The sequence below is a fragment of the Podarcis filfolensis genome (genome assembly GCF_964270895.1).
Source record: "Podarcis filfolensis genome assembly, chromosome: 7".
In the NCBI taxonomy this organism is placed as follows: Eukaryota; Metazoa; Chordata; class Lepidosauria; order Squamata; family Lacertidae; genus Podarcis; species Podarcis filfolensis.
Genome location: NC_139603.1, coordinates 60,227,807 through 60,252,000, shown reverse-complemented (window position 1 = coordinate 60,252,000; position 24,194 = coordinate 60,227,807). Strand labels below are relative to the sequence as shown.

At 41.1% G+C, this 24,194-nt stretch overlaps 1 long non-coding RNA gene across 1 annotated transcript in view; it reads right to left on the bottom strand.

Annotated features, from left to right (window-relative positions):
* LOC310766981 overlaps window positions 1-176 on the bottom strand; it is a 3,396-nt gene extending 3,220 nt beyond the window's left edge. The window contains exon 1 of the long non-coding RNA XR_014550559.1: window positions 1-176. This exon is cut by the window's left edge and continues 459 nt beyond it. This is a non-coding gene — a long non-coding RNA (uncharacterized lncRNA).
* Between the last annotated feature and the right edge of the window lie 24,018 nt (window positions 177-24,194).

The window sequence follows — 24,194 nt, the reverse complement described above, 5'->3', positions numbered from 1 at the left end:
GTTTGTACCTACGTTGCCAAATTTCATTACAGGAAGAAATTGCTCCAGTTTTATACAAAAAATCCCCAACCCACTCAAAATGACAAAATGTGTTTGGATAGAATTAAAAAAAAAAAATTCAAGGACATTTGAACGTTAGCTGTCATTATGGTCCAATACACTATTTATTTCTTTGGTATGCATCTCCTGACCTGTATATAAAATTCATAGTTTCAGAAGTGACATGTGCAAGCCTTGGACAACTGGGGAAAAGGCATATTTCCTGACCTTGTAACCATAGCAACCACTTGCTGATTGGTAGCAGGCAGGCGTTCCATCCTTTACCACTGAAGGCAAGTATGTAAGATTGCTGGCTTTGTTTGTGGTTCTTGCTTTATTTACATGCAAACATGAATGCCAGTCTTAAAAACCACTGGCTCTGCAAAATCTAATGTGGCCAGAATGGGAAAGGGAGATTGGAGTGTGTGGGTGTTATGCAGTAAAATTAACACAAGCATTAATTGGCTGCATCACATCCCATTTAAGCAAATCAGCACGTGCCACCAAGTTAGAAAGACCTGCATAATCTTTCATTGGGTTTCTAGGTTTTAGGTGAGCACGAGGCCTCTCATTTTGTTGTTGTTTCCAATTGAAATAAAATCCCCATTTATTTATTTTTAGTTTATGGGTAATGAATGAAAATGGCAAGTATATTTTTACTGGCTTTTTTTAAAAAAAGAAATCTACGTAAGCAATGCATGCAGGTGGCCCAGAGACTTAAAATAATAATAATAATACTTCCCCTGGGATACTGCCACTAAAGTAAATGGGTCTACTCCAGGAAAAACAAGCAAACACATGGCAGAGTTGTGTTCTTGCAATGCTTTATCCTGGGGTAAAGATTTTAAATCTTCCCTTCTAAAATCACAAGCTTTCAGTTCAATAAAACCAGATGAAATTAGTTGGGTACTCTTAGCAGAATGCAGCTGAATCGTCTATGACTAACAGTCCAACGTTCTCCCCCTCCTCACTACCCCCACCTTTCCCCTTTTCCACATATGCATTCCCTATAAAAATGAAAATGGGATTCTATATAATGCAGTGCTGGATGAATAATCTATCCTCCACAGCAGCATAAAGCTCAGCAAGTATGGAGATGCATTTGTATTTACCCCTGTTGTTTATATACAAGATTCATCTCCAGGTCAGGGCTGCCATTAGGGATAGAGGAGCAAAGGGAAGACAATTCTTTGTTCGCGATATAGAATTAGAGGAAAAAAGTCATCCACGTTCTGTTCTAAAGTCACACACTTTCTATTATAAAATGTTAATTTATCCCCTTCCAGTGATTGTTTTTACATCGATTGTGGAATCTCCTGTTCAATAAACCAAACACTCTTTTATTTCAAAATTGCTGGTCATGTATATTCACCCACACACCACTTTAACTGACGTGACAATTTTTACTCATATTCAGGCATATTTGTTTCAAAAGGCACTCTTTGTTTTATATAGCATTAGTTAAGCATTGTAAAGAAAGCTGTATGTGAAATTTCTTTTCGAAAGATATGCTGTTTCTATTTTTTTTATAAAAAATCATTTTGCTCTAAAATGAACAATCTGTGAATAGATTTGGATGAAATCTTTACAGCATGCAAAAGAAAGAAAGAAAATGTCCAGGAAACTGCATAACCACTCTGCATTTCTGTATGAAAATATGTATTAAGATGAGGGAGAAAATCTAAAAGAAACAATAAATAGAATGTTCATGCTGTGTCCATAGTTATAGACAGCTACTTAGGCTCAGATGGACACCTAGGTGAAAGGAAAATAATTATTATATTCTATCTTGGGGGGGGGACCCAACCATATGACACATATCTCCTAAGCCGTTTAGATCCCGATTCTTCTAGCATATAACAGTAAAATGTGTTTATACATTATACTAATACTAATTATACTAATATTACTGATGTGAATAAACCTGCATATGTCCACTTCAGGCACTAAGCTTTGTTTTGCACACCTGAAATTTTAACCCAGTCTCTATATCCTGCAGTACGTTTTAAGTCAATCCATTTAATAGAACCATCTCTTTTTGAGACCTATTTAAACATTCTGAAATGTAGACATACAGTTGCTTTCTTTTACAAATAAAGGTAATTGTCTAATGTGTTCGATTAGAAACTATCCCAAAGGAGATACAATTAAAAGGCAGCTTTTCTGGGCATAATTCAAGTTCCGAAACATTTTTTAGTAAACGTTTTTGGTTGTATATAATTTTTCTATCTCATACCTGATTCCAAACATCCTAAGAAATGGGGCAATGGGTGGGGGATGGAGGGTGGGAATCTTTTGATGTATTTAGCATAAACTCCCTATACATTAAATGTAGAAATCGCCCCAGTGCTTATCTGCAATCTTTTCTTAATTCAAAAATTTAAAATTGCAGCGTTTTGAAAGGATGAGAAGCTAAAGGTTAGTGAAAGATTTTTTAAAAACATAAAGGTTGTACTCTTTGCCTTTACTAGGATGCTACAAAGTTCATTCTCAGCTGTGTGCTGTGTTAAATAATTTTATACACTAATGTAAAATATAAATTAAATCCAGACTGATTTTTTTTTCTCAGACTAGGCTCTATAGCCTACATAAAAGGCTGCCCAATTGTCAGAAATGTTGTCAAGCCAAATGCAAATGTAACATATGTGCATCTTCTGTCATTTAAGAAAGTGTAAAAGATGTGCTGCATTATCCAGTATTTCCTGTAAATAATGCTGATTAATACAAGCCTTTACTAGTTGTTGTTTTTATACCTTGCAAACTAAAGAGAGACACTAATTTTAACAGAAAGCATTGTTTGTATAACCTAGTTATTCAGATGTGCTGCTAGGATAAAATTCTTGAAGGGTACAACTAATACTCAGTGTACCAATGTCCGGAATCTGATTTCCCCCTGCACTCTTTGAATATCTAAGCAAGCATGTTGTATTGTATTAATATCATAATTCAAAGGGAAATTTATTAAACCCTCCTCCTCCAAGCATTCTCATCAGAGCTAAAAGTTGCAAATTCTAAGTGGCAGAGCCTAGACAGTAATATCAAATTTTAATAACAATTTCTCTTCTTCAGTCAGAGCTACAGTGAAGAAAAGCATAAATCGCTGTGACTGACCGTTAGTTGTTAGAGAAGCAATCTGACTTCCCCACACCCTTATTTCAGTTCGCCTGTTCTGTCCCTCAGCTGTATTAATGATAGCATGAAAGGTCACATGATAAACGAGTGACAAAAATATCAAAACATATTAGCCTGTAGCTTTGTTATCAGTGTATGGCAGAGATGACAGAAAATTGTATTTTTTCCCCTGAATAATTTTGCCTTATATTTTGCTGGCTAGGCAGAGTGAATTAGGGAGAAATTTCTGCTTCTGACTGTTTGTCTCCTTTTCTGACATACTTGAAGTAATAATGTGCATTAATAATAGGGTGTATGCACAAGGAAAAGGTAAGAATTCAAAAGCAGACAGTCTGATTCAATTCTACAAGGTGCTATCCTTGTTTTTTTACCCTCTTGCAAAAACAATTTCTGTTGAAAAATATGCACAGTGCTGAATATTATTAATGCTAATAATGATCCAATGTGTACTGTAGTTGGAACAAAATGAATGGTACACATAGAACAGCAATCAGAAAACAACTTTAATGCAATGAGACAATATTGCATACTTCTATGCTACAAATGCACACACATCCTCTAATTAAATAAAGGCAGGCCCATCAGCACTTGATCCAGCCCCTCCTTACGTGGGCCGAATGATTACAAATTAGAGACCGTTATTGCCCCTGCTGGTTTACAGCCCGGCAGAAATTGCAGACCCTGGGGAGATGAGGTTAGCAATGTTGGAAAGAGAAAATAGAAATTTGCAGGAGCCTATCAGTCGCCATGGTAAGTAGCTAAGTCCCAGTTTCTTTTTCCCCTGGCAAAGAGAAGCTCAACCCTTAAGCTCCAGCACATCTGAAGGTGTTGAGTAAAGAACACTTTGAGAAGCTGTGCAGTTGTTCAGATCACAAGTCAACCATGAAAAAAGGAATAATTGCAAGTTTAACAAACAGAAGCAGCATGCACATGCAAAATTCCCATTTAGTCGCAACTCATTGGCCATGTTTGAAAGTAATGCTAAACCATGGTTTGCTTGTATGCCCAAACTTGCTGTCCTGAGCCACAGGCCCAAACTGAAGGCCTGTGTGAGTGGTCTGATGCAGGGATACCAAAGAAGGATGCCAAAAATGTCAGAGGATCGGTTCCAGCGCTTTGTTAGAAGAAAGTTTAAACTTACAAATGCCTTAAAAAGCCTTGCAGCCTTGACTTGGGTGAACACCGAAACAGCAAGTGTTTGTCACAATGGTCTGCACTGAGGCAATTATATGCATTACTTATACAGAAAACATCATACATCAGTCTGCCCAGAATCTCCCATCAGTCCACCTAGGACTAATCTACACTGGTAAGTTACAACGTTAAAAATGTGTTATAAAAATGTAACCAGGGGGCGCTGTAGAGCAGCATACTTTCACCAGTGGGAAATTGCATTGGGAGCGATATATTTTTTATAGTGTATATAGTGTTTTAAATAGTGCTTTCCAGATCAATGTAGATCCAGCCCTTGTTGATGAAAGAATAGGTGGTTGGCATCCAAGTCTGACGGATAGCTCCCTTCCCTAGGCTAATAGCCAAGCAGTGGCGTAGCATGGGGGGTGCAGGGGGGCCCGGCCGCACTGGGTGCAACATCTGGGGGTTAGGGTTAGGGGGCGCAAATCCATGGGTTAGGGGGCGCAAATTACTTGCCTTGCCCCGGGTGCTGACAACCCACGCTACGCCACTGTAGCCAAGCATCCCAATCCAACAGATAATCATAGCCACAAAACAAATTAATAAGCATACATCAAAGCAAGGGGATAAACATATGTGAACGCATTCTTGCATCAAATAACAATTGGTCCTGGGATTATCTTGACTACCAAAATGACGTTTACAAGTCTTCCGTAGCATTTTCACCATTTGATTCTACACACTCACCGTGACCAAATGTTTTGTTTGTGGCTCGTAAATCCTATCTATGGTTTGAAGCTGATTTGTGAATCTTGGTTTAGTTATGGTTTGCCATTATGGCTGAACCCACTATCCTGACATTATGCTAGTTTGTTTCAGCAGTTCAGCCCAACTGACTACAGAGACACAGGGCACAAGCAGTGAGAAAATGAAACTATTCACGTGGCTAAGCAATTCTTATTTGGTGCTTTTCCAGATCTTGCCCTCCCTTCTCCTTCTTGCCTTCCAATAGGCTCTTTTCTCCACCAGCCTCCTTCCTGGCAAACTGTCCCTGCTCTGGTATCTCAGACACAAAGGGCCAAATTTTGGATCAAGGTGTCAAGGACTAGGCAGAGCAGGAATGGTGGAGTCCACTTCCCCATCCTGACCCTTCCAGGGAGGAGGAAGAGGAAGACAGTCTAGATTTACAACAGGGGTTTGAGGGAGGTAGCAGCTCAGAGGCAGATGAGGGGAAAAGCTGGGAAATCATGGGAGAGCCAGAGCAACACCTGACTGACACATTGTCATTAGAAAGCATTCCAGACCCTCTGGAAGCAGCACCTCCCAGAACCTGGCGAGCCTGAAAAGTAGGAGAGCAAAGAGCTTGAAGACAGAGGGCACGTAGCAGCACCCGTAGAATTGATGAATGAGGAAGTAGGAGAGACGGGGGGGTGGGGTGGAGTTTCACTCAGGACAACGCCATTATCCAAGAGGCTGGGTTCTATAGCCTCTCTCTGTAAAGACTGAAATAAAAAAGGATGGTAAGAAACTTTTCTTTGTCTTTATCCTGTCCTGGGCAACGGGCTGGGAGCCGCTGAAAGCATCCTGACACAAGGTCTTTGTTGGCTTATAGATCAGCCGGGTGGTGCAAAAGGAACTCTAGAACATGTTCCACAGTTAGGCAGCATTTAAGTAGCTTTCCATGGAAATGGGCCTGAAGGGGATTCAGTCATTCAACTCAGCAGTGAGAAAATGAACACTTTTTTTGAAAAACGAATGAATGAACACCCTGTAGTAAAGCAGTCAACCATGTTGTTCTGTTATAAACTAGACACCATCCACCTGGAAAAAGAGAGGCATTGGCAGAGGACTTGGTGCCCCAGATCCAGACAAGCATCAGTGTCCAAGACACAAGGTTCTGACACCTGTTAGGCAGACCTCCTCACTTGCACTTGGAATATTTGGACACAGAGCTTTGCTAGCAAGGCCATCTTTAACACCAATGCTTATACTGAGGCCATCCTTGGCAGCTCCCCAAGCCAATCTGCCCCTGTGATGTGCCCTCCAGAAGCAGCCTCACCTTCTCCAGGAGAGATTTGCAGTCTCTGAGACCACAGAGTCTCCTCCACTCATAACTGTATAGTTGCGTTCAAAGCCCAATGGGAGCGTGACAATACAAACTGCCCAAATGTGCCAGCAGGCATGCAACCAGCCAACTCACCTGAGGAGTGCTTAGGTGAATTGCAGAAGCTGGGGCTCTGTGTAAAGAGAATAAGCACACCCCCTTAGTGTACATCTGGGGACCAGGTTACTAATTTACAGGTCGGAGGTTCTGAAGTAGAAATGAGATAAGAGCTACCTGGGCATGCTGGCATGTGGAGACTGGCCAAAATCCTTAAGGAGGAGAGTGTACAGGTTCCCTTGCCCATTTCTGTAACCAGATTATGAGAAGGGAACTGGTCGCTTGGTGAATCCATGGAGGTCTTTGACAACTGCAATGGTTATTTGGGATAAAAGTTTGATATTCATGGGGGCTGGGGGCGGACAAACAGACATTCAAACCAATTGTGGATTTTTTTGCTTGTGTGATAAGAACCTTAGTCCTTTTTTTAACAAAAAAGTTGTTTTGAATTTTTTCATGATGTAATAAGAAGAATGAACTAATCTACAAAGAATTAGAATAAGAGAGAAACTAGAAGAAAAGAGAGAGAAAATTACACAATCCTCCCTCACTGCTATATCTTAACTTTTATCCCATATGGAAAAAAGGTGAGCCTGCCCAGCTCTCACCTGGGAATATCCCTCTCTTCTCATAGCATCTCACCCTCTGAGACCCCCCCTTCCCCACTTCTCATACAGGGTCCTTCAAACTATCCTTCATCTTTATGCAGTGATAAGTCCTGACTAAGAAAATCTGTATTACATTTCAAATTCCGTTTTCAAAGTCTGTGCGCCTTTTGATTTTTGTGTCATAGGAAAAGTCCTAAAATCCCATAGAAAAAGACAACACCTGCTCCATTTATGACAGGAAGCAAAAGGAATATCAGGAAGTATGTGTGAAGTCCTATTTTTGGCAAACTATTCACACCAACACCTCAGACAACTTGTAAACTTTACTATAATTCAGAGCCTTACCAAGTCTTGGTATTTTTTTTATGAACTGTCGAACGAGAGAATCCACCATCTCAGACTTATCTTAAATATTCTAATCATGTGGTTTCCTAGACATACGGAGATGTGTCAGCAGGTTGTCAGATATAACCCCAAAATATAGGAAAACTGAGTTGGTTACTGGAGCATGGCTCTTTAAAGCTGTGTTTTAGCTTCTTGTTAGGCTTTAAATGCTGATAGTGAGAGTGATGAAGCAATGTCTACTGCCCAAATTTTGGTGACTAAGAATCAACTATAAATTCCCAGTACAGCACTCTTCAACTCAGTCAGTTTGTATGAAACAACACAATGCAGCCCGTTAGTTCTGTTGCCGGCAGCATGGAGGAATGAAGGAAAAATAAGCATGTCATCAACCAATCTTTTGAGAGTCTCATGCCCTCTGTCCCCTGAAAGACTGAAAACCTCTTTTTTAAACTAACATCAAGAAGCACTTAGAGATCTCTGATAATGAAGGTTTGTTTTTCTCAGACTTCTCTGTTAGTGACTCCCCAGACTCAGACCTTGAGACAAGACCATCTGCCCAGGATATCACTTGGGGCCTGAATCCCCTAGATTTCAGAGTCTGTGGGAAAACTCCCTGAGGAGGATGCTCTGAAGCCAGAAAAGATAGCTCAGAGCTTCTGGAGAGTGAATCAAGACAGCCATCACTCCAGGACAATTAATTTCCAGGGGGAAAGGCACATTTAAATCCCATTCAATGGTGGCAAAGTGTGAAACTTCAAGCAATGGTATGTCCCTCAAATTCCTCAAGAGTTTGTTTTAGAAGTGGGATTCCTGCACTTATTGAGCACAGTTGGGAGATATGAAGTCTCAGACTCTTAAATCTGGACCCTGACAGATCAACATCAGCCTTCACTGAAGCTCTCTCAAGTTCTGCAGAACCTCCGCTTGTCCTGCTATTTGCTGCATGATGTCTATAAGAAGTCTCTGGGAGAGATCAGCCAGATTTGGACCAAGGTGTCATCAACATGCAGATGACATTACTCAACTTTTCCAACGGCTGATACACAGTGATGGCCTGGGTGAGGGCCACAAAGCTGAAGCTGAATGTTGACAAGACAGAAGTCGTGCAGGTTGGTGGTTCCTAGGGAATTAGGTAAACAGCCTTTTCTGGAGGGGAATGCACTGATTGCAGTCTTGGGATTCTGCTGTGTGTCCCAAGTGGCCTCAGTAGCAAAGAGTGCCTTTTTCCAACTCTGGTTGGCTTTCCAGCAACAGCCATTCCAGAATAGGGATAGCCTTGCCACAAAAATTCATACTCTGGCAACCTCACTACTACTACTACTACTACTACTACTACTACTACTATTACTACTATATTTATTTACACCCCACTTTTTCCTGTGACAGGATGAAAGGCAGCTTACAAATGAAAACAAGAATTGCTAAAAAGATAGAAAAGTCAATCACTGAAATACAGTTGAACATATATAGAAGTAAAACTATACACATAGATAAAATCTGTTTAAAACATATCAGTAATTACAATAAAAGCAGCACAGCACCAACCCTTCAATTAAAAGCAGTCAATTCCCCAAAGCCCATTGGAACAAGGAAGTCATCACCTGTCAGTGGAAGGATAACAAGGAGAAAACTAGCCTAGCTTCTCTAGGGAAGGAGTTCCAGAGTCTGGAAGCAGTCACCAAAAAGGCCCTCTCCCAGGCTCTACCAAATGTACCTGTGAGAGTGGTGGGACCAAAGAGAAAGACCTCTCCCAATGATACCAAAACCTGGGCAGGTTTGTATGAGGGAATACAGTCTTTCAGATAGCTTGGAACTAAGCTATGTAGGTTTTTAGAGGTGATAACCAGCACTTTGAATTGTGCCCAGAAACAGACTGGTAGCTGTTCTAGCAAGGGAGTCGTATGTTCTCTATAATCAGCCCCAGTCAACAATCTGGCTGCAGCTCTTTGACCACTTTTCAAAGGCAACCCCATGTACAGCACGTTACAGTAATCCAAACGGGGTGTAACTAAAAAAGATAGCAGGGATTTGCAGATGACTCATCCATGCATTCAGAAATGGTTGAGAAGAAGGTTGCATTTGCTAGGCATGTCCATCAATGATGTGCTCACTGGTTCTGCTCTCCTATGGTCATATGTTTAGCAGTAGTGTGGAAGGAAGTCTAGCAGCATTTACATGAAAGTATGATGATGTGGGCTCCTCCATACAAGTTAAAATCCTGATTGGCTAGTGTTTCTGCTTGTGTGGAGAAGTCCTGTGTATGATAGATGTGCATTCATAGCTGTCTTTCATATGATCACAAAGTGGCTTTCAGGAGTGTGTCCATAGGATGGACCTGCTTTGCTTGTTGGGTGGGTGAGGCGTCTTGTATAAGGCTACTTCTGCTCAAGCTATGAATAATGGACCTATGGTTTAAAAAACAAACAAACTTGCAGTCGTCTCGAGAAACATTTTATTGATGGGTTGTATTCAACATTGTGTGATAAGATTCCCCCTCAAGCAATGGGACTTCCTCTCCCATCCCTTCAACCCCCTGCATCCCCCCTTATGGGGCCCCTAACCCGTTTGAGCCAATTGGGTGCAAAGGAGGCCACAGGAGCAAAGAGAGGGAGAAGAAGAACTGTTGATGATTGAAGGTCAGTTCCGCTTATACAACAGCAGTGTCAGATGCTATCCACAGTGCATAAGGATTGGCTTTACCCACCATCCAAGGAAGCATTCCCTGTGTGTCTGCTGTGTCTCTGCACCAGGAGGAGACCCATCACACCTAATATAGAAACTCCCTAGTGAAGACTGGGAGAGGGGAGGCAAATTGAGAGCAGGAACTCGTGCTGCGATAAAGTGGGCAGACTATCTATGGGTGAATGCCACAGAGTTCACAGGAGCCTTTTATTATCTGTTTAAGTTAGTGCTGGAGGAGTGGGGTAAAATGGCACCCTGGAGAGTGGACTAATCTTGGAGATGGGTGAATTCTCAGAACTTTCAGGTGTGAGTGGGCTCACAATCGATGAGGCACTCAGGGGTCCATGTTTCTCTCTTTCTGTCTTTTTAAAAAGAAAATAAAGTTTCGCTGTCATTTTAAGCTAGTCTGCCCTCAGCAGATTGGTGGCATTCCCTTCTAATTTGGAACTGACTGCCCCTGCAACAATGATACATCACCTATTTATTTCATAAAGTTTATAGACCACTTGATTGTATAAAAACCCACAAAACAGTTTACAGAAAGCTAAAACAATAAAATCAAGGGGGAAAATCACAACCATACAAAAGTTAAAATACTAAGACAGTTTAAAATTACCTCAACTTTTTAAGCATCATGGTAGGCTTCTCAAAACAATAAGTTTTTAGAAGGTACCAAAAAGAGCACAATGCAGGCCTTTACTGGTCGTGATGTCATATTATGCTCCTGGGTGCAGTCTGCTTAATTGGAGACATGGGGTAGTTTGTGGGCAGCAGCCAGGACACTGACACAGAGGAGGAAAAGTCAGTTGGGCCAGGAAGACTAGTGGCAAAACCGGTGGAGATTCTGAATGGAAGGCCAGCACTGAGAGAGCCTGTCAACGAGGAGATAGAAAGACCAAAACTGGGACTCCCAGAGACCATACTTCTTCATGTGCTCCCCAAGCCTGATCCCCTCTACACAAGCCTCACATTCTGTAGTACAAACTTGAGTTGAAATTTGACGGAAAGGTGCTGAAGTGCTAGGCTATAGGCTGGAAGCCTGTTTAAGAGTCTTCACTCTTAAGAAGGGAGTTGGGCCTGGAGGGATAGTCTGGTCTAAGAGGGATGAAAGGCTTCAGATCAGTCACAGACCTTATTGGAGCTAGTTGTCTGTTAGGAGCTATCCAAGGTCCTAAAAATCCAGTCTGATCCTACATGCTATCTGACTGAGCCACCTTCAGGAATCTGTTGTGGCCCCATGTGTTTAGGTCAGCACAAGAGACCAGCTTTTGGGTGCAGATTGTGCATAAACTAAATAATGAGGGCTGGCTTCCAGTTAAAGAAAACAGAAGTATCCTATTTGCTTTTGTCTATTGTTTATGTACTACCCTTCTATCATATTAGATTTCTGAGCAGTGTGCATGATAAAAACCAATGCAATCAATTAATGCAATCAAATCTGCCTAAATAAATCTCTGAGGTAAAAACAACAACCACACAAATGTGTTCTAGAATATCATGCAAGCATTGCCATGGCAGGCATCCTCTTAAAGGAGACATTTCCCCGTTCTCTCTTCACATCAATGGCCTGCGGTCCATAGGAGGGAATGTCAGAGGCCATAGCATAGAATGGATCTAGCCCTCTGATCTCAGTGGCAGAGCTCCAGTGTCAGGCAGGGAAACCAACACTGTAGCCTACCTCCCCACCCCCTGGCTCCTCTGACTTAACCAATGTAAGCTCTTAAAATTGGTAGGGCCAAAAGGGGTCTATGCAGGGAAATGGCTTGGATCCAATGTCTTCCTGCTCCCCTGACGTGCTTCTAAATTTCAGAAAAGTTAAATCTCTGAATGCTAAATCTCTTCTTCCCATTTCCACCCAATTGCTTCCAATGAGAGGAAAAAACACATAGAAATGCAGGGCATTCCTCTGCTACCCTGGTAGCTCAAGGTCTGTAGATAGTTGGATAAGGTGGTATAACTGCTTTCATATTTCCCTCTTAGACACACACTCAGCATCCATTAAGCAAGTGCCAAAAACAATACAGAGGAGGCACCTGCCTGATATCCATGGGAAGGAAGTTCCAGAGTGTAAGTCCTGCCACACTGAAGAATCAACTCATGGAAAGTGCAGAACAAATATGTGGCATTTCTAAAAGTGTCGGTTCTGCAGCCTGAAGTGGTCATGTGGCCATATAATGATTCCTGGCTTCGCCAGTGGCAGAGAGGGTGGTCCACAGCATCCGACAGCCCCCCAGCTACCCTTTCACGGAGCATAGGATTGGGCCAAGAATACTGCAGCCCTAAATAAATCCTATAAAAGAATGGCAAATGCCACTTTATAACATATACGCAACAAGAAAAATATGTTAGAACTGTACTTGGTGAGTACAAAGTAGCTTTTGAGTACTTGAGTGAGTTTTAGTTATCTGCCACAATGTTATAGCTGAACCATCACAATCATTGTGCCATAGGGAACAGTGATCAAGGCAGAGTGAAAGCACATAATCCTCTCCTGTTGTTTAAAATGTTTCTTAAATCAATATGGAAGAGATTGCCAGCGTTACCATCTCACTGTAATAAACCTCATAGAGTTTCATTCGCATCTGCGTTGTCACCTGTCAGCATTCACTAGTTCAGATTTACCCAAATCTTTTGTGTCCTCCTTTCTCTATAGGTTTTGCCAGTCAAAAAAATTAAAAAATAAAATAACTTCATACTCATATTTGGCTGGGTTAAAAAAATAGCCAAATCTCTATGCGTAGTTAAAGAATATTTATATTTATTAATACAACTAAATAACCACTCTTCTGACCACAAAGAGTCCTGAAGATCGGACGATCTAGTACAGAATCCTCTACGTGCCATATTTCTAATAGCTTTTTATTATTATGTCAAGGTATCTTTCTTGGATAGTCCCTGCCAATCTATACCCAATAAATGCAGTTAGGTTCCCCCACCCCACAATGTGCATACATAACTTTACCCTGATTTAAACTCAAGCTAATTTACCACTTTGGAGGGATAATTTTGAAGTGTGCACAGCTTCCTCCTGCAGGTTTTTAAATGCCAGCATAATGTGGTATCACCCACAAATTTGACCTTACTATTCATATACCTGGCCTGTTAGAAAGTTGGAGAACATGGTTTCTATATCCCTTTAGGAAAAGATTCTGCTCCCCACTAAGTGAGAGACAAGGGGGAGTGCATAGTATGGGTCCTTTATTTGAGGTGTGTGTACTGTTGTTTGATTCTTTGTCAGTATGTGTCCAGGTGTGTCTGGGTCTCATGGCACAGACATGTGGGTGGGTTGTTGAGCGAAGATAAGAGACTGAGCACTGGACAGTGTTATTTGACATTTTGTTTGAATTATAAGTTTGAGTATGTTGGCTTAAAGTGCTTATATGTTTGAATGATGGAGGGTGGTATATAAATTTAATAAAAACGATAATCTTGATCATGAAAATGTTGATCATGTAAAGGTGTGCTTGAGTGGAACTGAATGGAATGCACTTTTAGCTGTGTGGGATTATTGCGTTTGTTGTTGTAGAGGGGGCTGGGAATTTAATTGGATTGGTTTGTTTGTTTATTTGTATGATTGATCTGGCAAATAGTGGTTGGAAAGAGTTGATTTTTCTATTGCCTAGTTATCAATCACGTTATTAATAAATGTGGAATTCATCATTTTTAATTGATTTTCCTGTGTAAAAATTTATTTCCTGACGTTTAGAACATATTTTGTTTAGCTGCTTACTATGCAGGACAAAGTGAATTTTCCTTATTATCTTTGTAGCAGATTTTTTATGTGTAATGTTTATTCTGGTGCTAAAGAGAATGTTCTATTTAGCGGGTTACTTTTCTTTAAAAATGCCAATGGGTGTATTTTGTATTTGTCTTTTAAGATGTTTTAACCTATGTTATAAAACTCTTAGAAATTTGTTTTTTAAAAAGCGGTATATAAATTGACTGAAAGAATAAGTAAATCTAGAAAGCAGTGATTGGAGGTGGCAGGCCATGAGTAGAAAGTTGTAAAGAAAAGACTTGTAGATGTTGCATTTGATGACACCCCAATTCCTAGGACAGCAAGCCCTGAGCAAGTGGCCAGCTGCAAACAACAACAAAAAACCCTCCATACCACAGTGGCCTTTCTCTCCTTGTCTCCTTGAGAGACAAGTTTTTCATTTTATTTCCAAAAGTGGCAACCCTGAGCAGGTGCTATCCTTACTGTCTTATTTCTTTCTTCCAAACATAGGGCATATGCAATGTCAGACTGAATTTTTCTATCAAATTACATCTTTGACCATGCAGCTTATCAATTCCTCTACTATTTTATGATTTATTAATTTATATGATGCTTTTTATATAGAATTTCAATGTGGTTTTAGAATATTAAAACAAGGAAAAGAACGAGAACATACAAAACAGCCAGCAGATAAACTCACAAGTAAAAGTCAGGGAGTTTGAAATATATGGAATACAGTGGTACCTCAGGTTACATACGCTTCAGGTTACAGACTCTGCTAACCCAGAAATATTACCTCAGGTTAAGAACTTTGCTTCAGGACAGTGGCGTAGCGTGGGGGGTGCAGGGGGGGCCGGCCGCACCGGGCGCAACATCTGGGGGTTAGGGTTAGGGGGCGCAAATCCACGGGTTAGGGGGCGCAAATCCACGGGTTAGGGGGTGCAAATTACTTGCCTTGCCCCGGGTGCTGACAACCCACGCTACGCCACTGCTTCAGGATGAGAACAGAAATCGTGCTCCGGCAGCGCGGCGGCAGCAGGAGGCCCCATTAGCTAAAGTGGTGCTTCAGATTAAGAACAGTTTCAGGTTAAGTACAGACCTCCGGAACGAATTAAGTACTTAACCCGAGGTACCACTGTACAGCAAAGTGGGTTTTGTTTTTATTTATTTTTTAAATGCCTGAGTAAGCAAAAAGGCTTCTGCCTGGTGCCCAAAAGGTAGAGAAGATCACATGACATATCTGAGTGTTCCTGCCAAGGAAGGTTTCTCTGCCACTGAAACAAATGCACATCTCTGACAAAGGGTGATTCTGGAGAAGGGCTGAGGTTCTTTGTGTAAAGGTAGGTTGGAATGGGAGGAGGTGCTTCTTTCAAATACTTTGGTCCCAAGCCATTTACGGTTTTGAAAGGAAGAACCAGAAACGAGTGTAGGAGGTGGGGTGAGGGGTGACAAAATGGCACACCACAGGGGGCGGCACTTACTGTGGGGCGGGGCCTGCAGCGCGCCCGAGCTGCGAGTCTCTCCTAGGAATGAAGCGGTGGCTCAGGGCCCTGCGCTGCCCAAAATGGCAGTGTGGGGCTTGCATCTGCCAGGTGGACTCCCCTGCGTGGATCGTCGTGGCACCCACCCGCGTGGATCACCCCACCCCCACTGCTCCAGGTGCCAGAGCAGCTAGCTATGCCCCTGACCAGAAATGGAATGGAAGAGAAGAGAAATTCATTTGGTTCCTATTTGAATAAAAGCCTTGCTAACTTGCAGTTCTCAACCTAATATGGAAATTCAAATACAGTCCCCATTTGGAATTTGCACATCTCCAAACATTGCAGTATACTTCCAAATAAATGCACACCCCCAAAAATCGGTATATTAGGCAAAATTGCATACAAAAGAGGCATATATTAGAATAGTGCGCAAGAAAGGCTATTAAGTTTTCATGCACACTTTAAAAATAAAAATTGAAAACTGATGCAGAAATGGGGCAAACTGATATGAAGATTGGGGAAATAAGAAGCTCCAAAACACACACACACACACACACACACACACACACACACCAACCCCAAAATGGTCCGATTCCTCCACTCCTACCATTAATTAACTGGCCTTTTAAAACAAAACAAAACAAACAAACAAACAAAAAGCAGCAACAGGAAGAACCAAAGAGGCCAGGAATTGAACCCTGCACTTTCAGCATACAAGTCTGGGCTTCACCCACTGAGCTACAGCCGCTCTCCCCTTGCAAACAAACTTCTTAACCAAATAACCAGGACTGTTTAACTCATACTTTGGATTAAGGAGCTGGATGTCTGCAGCAGATGACAAGGCTTCCATCTCTTACCTTTTTTAAAAAAGGAATTAATTATGGCTTCTTAACTATTTTCCCTGGGGAATTGCTATCTCTGGTACTATTTCCATGACATAGTCTTCAGCTTTTCAGACCTGCTCCTCCTCAGATCCAGTCTCTCAAACCCCTCAGATAAAAAGCTGAGGAGAGACATATTCAATGAAAGGTGATGCTGAAAAGAGGCAGTAAGTTTCTACACCCCACTGTCTGCAAACAGATTTGGCACCAGTTGTAGTCCAATTAACTGCAAGAGTTCACAGGTAGCATTACAGAGATGACCATAAGAGACAGTTCTATTTACAGTCCTTTATATATGCTTTTAGAGCTCATTTTAGACATCAGCAAAAGCAAACTGAGCCAGGAAGCAGTTGGAAGGAAGAAAATGATACGCGATAAAAGCCTCAAGTTCAGCATAAACTATGCCTTCCACACTCCACAAGCCACAGGTGCTTGGGATTATTAGGGTATTCACAATTTACTTAATAAGAGGTGAACTGCATAGATTTTACAAAAAGTTTTGTTCAGCAAGTGCATTCCCAGCTTATTGTGTATAATGACAGTGAGAAATGTATCACTTTGGACAAAGACACCGACAAACTCAAATGGTGCGCATTTGAGAAGAGCCTTTCACATGCTGTCCCCATTGATGATTTCTGAGATATTTAGGGTATCTACTGGGTTATTTTTTTCCCTCCTTTTGTGGGAATTTGGGGCAGTACTAGGACTTTCTCCTTTGAAGTGAATGAGTGCTCTGAAAGGACATGGGGCAAAGTAGAAGCTGCTGGATTTAAAAGCCACTCAATACATTCTGCAAGATGAGCTGAAGTGACCTGTATCCCTTCAGGCAACAGGTTTAAGAGAGATTTGATTTTTAAATCTTTCCCTCTTTGAAAAGGCTTCCTGGCTATCAAACTAGTGCTGATTTCTCTTCCTGTTTCTTTTTGTTGTTCTTTTTCGTAATTATGGGTTTTAAATCATATTTGAAGTATTTATAATGTATTTTATTCATTTGTTTATTATTTTCTATTTTTGTTTCTCACTACTTCCTTAACAGCACTAGAAGCATACATTTATGTTGAAAGTGTACGCTATGAATTACTTATTAGTCAGGAAAATTATTATGTGGTGTGTAGCTGTTCTCAGCTAAGAATGGGACTTCATTCCTTGGTGAAGCATTCACCTGATGCCCATTTTCACTTGCGCCATAGAGCGTTGCCGTATCAGTGCAGCTACACTGCTATGCCGTTCAACCGCAGCACAGCGCGAACTTTTCATTTTGCAAATGGTAGGGAATTCTGACTTCAGCACTGAATAGCTTACAAATCAAAATGTGTAGCCATAAAACAAAAAATAAATGGAGGCAAGGAGCCATCTTTCGCAGCCCACTGTTAAGTGTAGAAATATCTTATTCTGTCAATGTGATTTCATAGCAGGATGAAAAATGTCAAAAATGAGGATGACAAATCAGTCTAGTGAGGAAACATGACTCTCAGACGAGAGATGTCATTTGTCATGATTGCCATGTGACTGCACTTCCCTCTGTCTTCTCTCTTAGATGAATGTTATTTTTGCTGTTAATTTAAAAATTATCTCAAATCAACGATGGGCCAGGGAAGAAAAACACGAGCGCTATCACAACTGCTGCTGCTGAAAAGTTTTGCAGAGTCTTTTGGACATGATTTGGGAAAGTTTCCACACCATGAAAGGGGTTGCCGTCATTGTGAATTGTGAACTCATCACATATTTCATGGCATCTGTTCTGAAGTGCGTCCCCCACCCCAAACTTAGGTAAGTGTGTGGCTTTTGTTCAGAACGGACACAGCTGAGCCCAGCTCTCAGAGCCACTGCATAATACGGGTGGTAATTAAGCCACAGCTTCAAGGTTGCATGGGCACAAGACAATTCAGCCTAATGAAGTATCGATTGGCTCCAGTCGAGGTAAAACAAGTTGACATTCATTTAGAGGTAGCAATGTGAATATACCACATTGCCACCAAAGAAAGAAAGGTGGTGATCAGGGGGAGGGGGCAGGAGCAACAAGGCTGAATTTTAATCTTGCAAACACAATTAAGAATCTTATTTACAGCATGTTGCCATCATTTAAACCAACGCTAATTGCATACTTAGAACCCTGACGTAAGATTCTTAAATCAGCTGAAACTACAGATTGTTAAAAAGCACAAGAGATTCAATGTTTCAATTAGAAACCATGCTTAAAAAAACCAAAACTACTTAGAATTGCATTTCCTAATTAGGAGTTTATTTTGAGGTGACATCTTCAACCTCAGTGCAGTGTTAACTTTTTACAACCATGCTTTCACTATTACGGTGGAATAAGAACTTCTATAACTTGCTGACTGTGTAAGAACTTTTCATTGCTCCTCCCCACAATTTCTAATACTTTGCACACACACACACACAAACACACGACAAAAATAACTGAAATGGATATGCTGGTGCTTAATAATATAAATGCATAATTTGGTATATAGCATTATGTTCATTTACGTGAATGAGCCTATCCTAGGGCCTGCTTGACAGACCTGGTGGTTATCATAATTATAACTTTGATTCTGAATGGTCTGCAATCTCTCTCCAGCCTTGACAATGGGACACTCGGTAGAGTTTGGAAGTGGGTGGGAGACAGAGACACAGTCCTGCCCCCACCCCATGCACCCAGTGGCCTCGACCCAGGAGTCCCAAATCAGGGCAACCCACTCTGGGCTAACCTGGGACTACTTGTCATGGATCTGTTTCCAAAGTAGTTCGGGGCGGGGCTTATGTTTAATTCAGTTTTTCAATGTATGTATGTAGTTATTTATTTAAATTAATCAACTATACAGTTGGGAGAGAGGTGGGGGAGGAAGTTGCTGCTCCCCTTCCCCCTACTCCTGGCCAAGAGCTGGGGGGGGGGGCAGATTCTGCAACGGCTCCTTTGCAAGCAACTTCCCTGAGACCTTTAAACTAAGGACCTTCCCCATGCATGATGTAGCATCACTCCAACTGGAATTCTGGGATGAGTAGAAGATGGCTGGTGTCAGTTCTGAGACAATTTATATGGCTAAAACTTCCTATTCTTAAAAGTTCTGACATTCTCTTCAAGTAGCTTTTGTGTAAAAAAATATTAATTTCATATGATTCTCATCTTCCAAAGGTGTTAATACATTTTTTACAGCTCGCATCATTCATATTTTCCTTAGGAAAAGTCTCCCAAACAATCCATAGAAGTGCTAATGTGTCTAATTGCATCCCCGCTCCCTCCAGCAGACAGACGTACTTTTAAAAAGGTAACTCATTAGAACAGTCTTATTGCCAGATGTTAAGATTCACATAAATCACCCAACTTCTGTATCAAGTGAAGACAGTATATGCACTGAGGTAAGTCTTAAAGTATTTTAATAATTAAGATATAGCTACACAAAATGTAGGGAAGTGGTGTCTGGAAAACTGAATGTTCCCTCTTGGGTTTTAAACAGTGCCCCATATTTCCCAGTTTTAAATATTTTGTGAATGCTAAGAGTCCAGCAGTCCATCATTATTAGGCAACGCTTTCATCTAAATATATTAATTCCAGAGCCATGAAGGTATAGTTTAAAATAAAAGGAAATCTACGTAAATCATCATTACCCAAACTGCCAACAATCTACCTCTCCATCGCTGTTTAGTGCTCATATGTACTAGATTTAGAACACTAGCTGCTTTTGTTGGAAACCTCAAATGCTCTTACAATAACTAAGACTCTACTCCAACTTTGCACTAAAGTGTCAGAGGTGGAGATGTCAATTTCAATCAAAACAGAAACAAGTAGAGAAATTGAACTCTTTCCGCATTGCCAGGACTGGCTTAACTTCATGCAAATGCAAGAGACAATTGTTGACGCTGAATTTCAAAGCAATACAGTAAACACCTTATCCAGACCAGAATACCTTATGCTATACTAGCCTGGGCTACCTCTGAGCCATAAAACAAGGCAGTAAAAAAGGGTCTTTAGCAGTACTATCCAAGTGGCTTGATGGGGTTAGGAGAGAGAATCCATTTTAAGCTCTAGAATTTGAAATCCCTAACAGTATTTTTTTCAGCAGTGCTCAGAAACACCCATAGTTCAAGCACCCAAGAGAGGATGTAGGGTCCATGAATAATGACATGTTCTGCATTATTTTCTTAACTGGGAAGGTATTTTCTTCCCTCTTCAAAGGTAGTATGAATCTGCCTAACTCATATGATGCATAAACCTGTTGCAGCATTGCCAATATCCTCTCCACGACAGATACGTTGGACTGGATGACTGTGGGAGACTTGAACACCATTTGTGCATCCACACTTCTAACCAGGCTGTGATACTTCTCTTTTTTTAATCGCATACTTCTCTTATTTTAATCGCAGGCTGTGATACTTCTCTTTTTTTACACACAGCCTGTCATACAAATGAAATAAAGGTCTGGTACGTTCATTTCAACACACCGTGCATCAGCAGCTATTTATATCAGCACTTTGCATGTCATCAGCATTTTGACAGAGAGCCTTTCACCATTCTGTCATAGTGTAGTATGCAGAATACTATGGAGCTAGTTAAGTTCAGAATGACAGGGCATTCATTTTCACTTTTGCAGGGCTTATGTGGTCAGAACACACCATTGTTACTTCAACATATGCCATTCCCTCTTTCTATTCTGTTACACTATCCCCCAAAATTATTTTTATTTTGTATGATTTTTCTCTAACTTATCTTTGGGTCCTTCAGTACACTAGTCTTAGCCCCCTCTGGCTGAACCCAATTTTTACAATCACACTGGGATTTACAGTGATAAGTCATGCAATACTCATCAGGACTAAGGATCAGCTAACACATGGTGTTCACCATGTGTGAATGAAACAGTTCAGATAGAGTTCATGTCCTCACAAACAACATGATGTATTGTGGAATGCTCAGTGGTCAGTAATGTACATGTAATTGTGAATAAGTCCAGAGGCCTGCAAAGGACCCAGAAGGTCATAGTTAAGATCTTCATCAGAGGTCCTTCTTTGAAGTTGGGTTAGGTGGGAACAGTGCTTTTTTCTGGGAGGACACAGGGGTAAGCATACCCCTAAACATTTTGTGAATCTAAGTTTGGCCTCATTGAGGGGCAGTATTTCAATATGAGTAGGAAAATGAGAGTACCCCTAAACATTTTTTTAAAGAAAAAAAGCACTGGGTGGGAAGCCTTTCTGTTCTATCTTTTTTATTTTAGTCTTGCGTTGATTGCATTATATTTCTGTATTCTATGAACTTCTGAAAGTTGCTTGGGGGACTTTTGGTCAATGGATGGTCTGTAGATGGCAAGCAAGCAACAGCACTGATGAGGAAGAAGAAGATCGGGGAAGCAGCTGGTGACCATGGTGGTGAGAAAAGCCAGTCTGGCGTTCCTGTTGGTGCATTTCTTCAGAGCTTACCATGACTGTTGTCAGCTGTTGCTGTTTTCCAGCTGAAATGACAGCCATGCATCTACCAAATTCTAGCTCAGTATTGCTCATCTTTCCATGCATGTATTAGGAAGATGCTCCTCCCATGCTTCTAGAAAAGCTCCACCCACCATTTGCCAGTTTCTGCTAATGCACCTGGCTCAAATGCATATTTCATTCAGTTTTCCTGGAACATAATGTCTGTCACATGTTTCCTGGGTTCTTTTCTCAACCGCTTGTGTATAATTAAACACTAAGCTCTTGGGGACATCCATTTATTTGAAAAGGTCCCTTGAGGGGTACATTGTTTCTGGTAGCGACCAACTGAAGAAACATTCTGGAACATTTTTCTCATCCAGTCCAAGATTCTAGTGTCTTCAATAACCACTTAGTAATTAACACTAGAGCTATTTTTAAGCATTAAACCAAAGTGTGAATATTTGTAATATTTTTGGATGAAGGATCAAATGTATTTTCAAAAGATTTATGATCTGGGTACTTATTGTCATTTTAATGTGTACTGTACCTGAAGAGTTTATCTCAGGACACAAATGGATAAATCATTATTTCCCATCGAAACCTGTCACTGTGTATAAAAGAGCATTTATTTTAAAACAAGTTTTTAAATATTTGTGTCTCAAGGACGTATTTTCACAGACTGAAAATTCATGCTGATGTGTAGAGAATGTGCCAGCAGAACTGTATGGTTTCTACATGCTTATCAAGGATGGATAGAAGGCAAACCTGGAGCAATTAATAAATGCACTTTCAGCAAATTAAATATCTGTACAGCTGCACCCTCTGTTAACATTTAGCATGTTTTGCCGCCTGAGCACAACGAACACATTTAACCAGTACAGACCATCATTTCAAGCTGTGCGAAGTGCATTTACATGCACTTTCTACCCCCTCCTTTCTTGGGCTTATTTTTCTAACTCATCCTTACAAGTGCTTCCCTTCCCCCTTAATGTGTGTTTGTGTCTCCCTTCTTGTGACATTCCTTCTAACTATAAGTTTTTCTTAATTGGCAGGTTTGCATTTGAGTTTCCTAGGTTGCATGACCCCTTGTTTCTCATTCTGCAGTGTCAGGAAACAGAAATGTCATTGTTGATTAGGGGCCTGAACCCTCTGGTCCTCCTTTTCATACAGTAGGCAGGCTTGTTCTGTACATACTTTAGCTGCAGGGTCAGCCTTAGGGGAACTCTAAACAAGTGTCCACTTGGGACACCAAATGGAAGGGGCACGGATAGGGGCAAGTATTCTTTGAGCTCATTTGTCTCCCACCAAAAGTCACTTCTGTCCCTTTAAATGTAAAATGTCTGCCGGTGTTGCCCATACAGATGCAGTTTTGTGCCTCTGGCTTACTACACATGGCACATCAGTAACGTTAATAGCATCACTGCCAAACATCGTGACACAGAGAGGTTCTTCGCCTAACACCTTTCCTCTGTACTGAAATGTTAAAGCTTCATTTTTTATTCAAAATAAAAAAAAAGCCCTCCACAAACCCCCCTCTGTTAGGCAACTCTGACCCTGTTTGGTTTGCTGTTATCTCCTCTCGCTTCAGGCACATCGGAACTATAAAGATGGCCCTGAAAACCTGAGGTAGACCACTTAGATGCTGGATGTGTAGAGAGACAGCGGCCAAGTGCACAGAGATAATGTTCCATGTTGTGTGGAAATCTCAGCTGCCTTCACATTTATTGCACACATAGCACACACACACCCAAAAAGAGAATAAAGGGGACAAAAATATACCTAGAGGATATGGCAATTAAAGAAGCAATACTAACCTCACTTGCCTGGAAGTAAACCCCAGTGAATTCAGCAAGAATTCCTTCTGAGGGGACATGGTTAGGATTGTGCTGTAAGACTACAAGGCTAAACATTTACCTGGGAGTAAACCCCACTGAATTCAGGACGAATTACCTTTGAGTAGGCAGTAGAGTGGCCATGTGTCCTCCTTTACAGAAGTCAGTCTCTATTTGTAATTGAACTCTATTTGAAGGGGTTTCCAATTGAAATATGAGGCACCTGGAAAGCAGACTGAGCATGCACAGAGGCCACACCTTGTCATTGCCTCCCATGCCATGGTTGATACACAGTGTGTTTTTATTTAAATTATAGTAATCCTATCAAAGTTCAGGTTCATATATTAATTAGCATATGCAAATTGTATGCAGATTAGTGTCCTGGTTTGGGTTATGCTTTTATTGGGGCGTGGGAGGACATATGAGTAGCCACTCTAGTCGACATAGGATTGTGTCTTAGGTAAGAAGAGCATGCTGAAATGCATGAAGACGACACTTTTCTTAAGGATGGTGATAGAGGACGTTTATTCAAGTATCAGGATAGCAAAATGAGGGACAGGAAGGCAGGACTGGTTGATGAAGAATAACTTAACTATAGCAAGTCGGGGGGGAATGTCCAGTAGCACCTTAGAGACCAACTAAGTTTGTTCTGGGTTTCGTGTGCATGCACACTTATTCAGAGCTGCATGAAATGGAAGTCCATCAACCTCACAATTTTTTATTTATTTTTATTAATTTTGACTGTGTCAGACCAACACAGCTACCTACCTGAATCTAGAAT